The sequence below is a fragment of the Notothenia coriiceps genome, unplaced genomic scaffold (genome assembly GCF_000735185.1).
Source record: "Notothenia coriiceps isolate Sejong01 unplaced genomic scaffold, NC01 NC01_scaffold00012793, whole genome shotgun sequence".
NCBI classification, from domain to species: Eukaryota; Metazoa; Chordata; class Actinopteri; order Perciformes; family Nototheniidae; genus Notothenia; species Notothenia coriiceps.
The window spans coordinates 389-2,844 of NW_011345494.1; the positions used below are offsets into that span (position 1 = coordinate 389).

General features: G+C 37.5%; 1 long non-coding RNA gene across 1 annotated transcript; it reads left to right on the forward strand.

The window, feature by feature from the left end:
• The first annotated feature begins 972 nt into the window (after positions 1–972).
• LOC104947593 (uncharacterized) lies at positions 973–1,693 on the forward strand. The gene is made up of 2 exons (XR_798577.1): positions 973–1,159; positions 1,268–1,693. It is a non-coding gene; the product is annotated as an uncharacterized lncRNA (long non-coding RNA).
• Positions 1,694–2,456: the final 763 nt, after the last annotated feature.

A 2,456-nucleotide genomic window follows, 5' to 3' on the forward strand; every position in this document is an offset into this window, starting at 1 on the left:
CGGTCCTCCCGATGGCCAGTCCGGGCCTGCCGGTGAGCGTGGAAGTGTGGTCTGCCGCAAGCAGACGGCAGGAGCGGGGCTGTCAGCATCAGCTTGTAGATGGTATTTTAAACTCGATGCGCTCTGAAACTACGGGGCGGCCGAGGACAAAAAATACACATGCGTTAATCGCGTTAAAATAATTAGTGGCGTTAATTGACAGCCCTAATATAGATAGATAGATAGAAGAATATTCTTCAGGAAATGTGACAGTTATCCTCTGGAATATTCACCAGCATGAGCCTTTCTCTGTCCTCGACTCATTTTGATGTCTTATAAATGAAGTTGCAAACAAAACCGCTTGTGAAGTCTCAATCTCTTCAAGGAAAAGTGGTGAGGATAAAGACGTTTACCCAGCTGTAGTTAAAAAAAAATACAATGTGGATGGGGTATAAATTATGAAATTATCGAATCACAAATAATCTTTTTATTTAGATAATACCAGCAACATCACTAGAGTCTCCATGTATATCTGTAGAAAAGTAAATCTCTAAATTCCTTTTTCAAAGTAAAAGTGTTTTTCTGTGGACAGAATCCCTTCATCTGTTAACAGAAGCTCTTAGTTCTGAAATATGTGCAGGACAGTGTCGTGGAAAATCACTGGCACGGCTCCATAAATCATGTCATTAGTTGTTTTGCAAATGACCAAACGAGTTCCTCAATCACATTTTAAATAAAACTTCTCAAGAGGGAGCAGTTTCCAACAGTCTATACTATGTTTTAAATCAATAAAAACTGCTGAGACATTTGTGTTTAATTTAGCATGTCAGTGCTTTGGTCCTAAAACTGCATCTGGTTATGTTGAGCTGGGACTATACTCTAGGACGTTTTTTTAAATTGTATTTAATGTACTAGCCAACCCAGCAGGTCACAGAGAGTGAGGTCAAAGATTTGGAAACACTTATCTGATGTGTATTTCTATTTTTATAAAGAATATGATGGAGAAAGTTACGAGTATTAAGGCTTATTGTGTTCTGCTGTGCAAATGGAAACCCAGCAGCTGGTCTTTTCAAGGTTTAGTTTATGCTGTTAAACTGCAGTGTGTGTTGACAGACGGTATGGAGGTGGAGGCAGCGGCGATGGAGGCGGGGCAGTTTGAGGATGCAGACGTGGAGCACTGGTAACATTATAATGTTTTACAACCGCCAAAACATCTTTGTAAATACATTTGAATAATGAGATCGTAGAGGGAGTGAATCATCCATTTGTTATCTCACACTCTCTGTAGATCTCATCTCAGCGGACATTCAAAGCTCCAGTGTTGCATCATGGGATTGGAGAGGCGGACAGCAGCACTTACTCACTCTCTTGTTTAACAGAACTTCTCCTTCCTACTCAGTCATCTCACTAATCTTTGTAGCATCCTTTATTTCCTCCCATGCGTTTTGATGCATTGCTTAGTAGCTCACGCGTCATGTGTTGTGTTTGTTCTCCGCATCACATTTACTAATTTGTTCAAGTCGTATGAGTTTATCTTTGTTATACGACCAAGGCATCTACTGAGATGCAGACCCAAACGCCCAAATCATGCTGTAAAAAAAGATGAAAAAAAACCCAATGCTCTGTTTTGTATAACAATTTAATTTCAGATTTTTTGAAAAAAAAGTTATTGTCTTTATACAAAATTGTGAATAAATGCATAGTTTTTCTATGAGTTTTTTTGCTTCATTTATTAACGTAAGGTTTGAATTGTAATTTTAGTGCACAATTATTGCGGGTGGAGTATTTTGAGAATATTTTGTTGCATTATATATACTGTATATTGTTTTATATAGAAGATGTATTAAATAATTAAAGTTAAACAAAGCAATAGTGCTAGCATGACTTTGGGGCTGTGGTTTGATATAATGCTAATGTCAGAAATGTAAAGGGAATTTTGGCAGTAGCATGCTAACATTTGCTTAAACTTAGCTCGGCTGATGCCATTCATTTTGTGGTATTTGGTCTTAAACCAAGGTACTTGACATATTCAATTGTTGACCTAATAATGACGCTAAAGGAAAAGGTTATTTAAATTCATCCTGAGGGCAACATACAAAACGAAACCAAAAGGTTTTAATGTTCCTTGGATCATGTTGAGTTGCATGGCATCACCTATAAAGAGTTGTGTTTTCTGTAATAACAATAAAAGAAAATTAGTTGATATTTCCACTAAAAGCTACAGTAGAGCCTCCTCTGAACTGAAGAGGATGATCCTGTACCGGACCGTTTATACACCAAAACAAACCAACACATTAAAACATCTTCAGTGGGCTCCAACAAAACTGTAACTTCAGTTCCAGTTCTGACGGAGGGTTCGGATCCTGTCGTGTAGAGAACATCACTTGCTTGGTTATGGAATGTCACATTATCTATAACCATCAATTGCGTATTATTATTATTATTTATATTTTCACTGTTAAGCACCTTTTTATTTG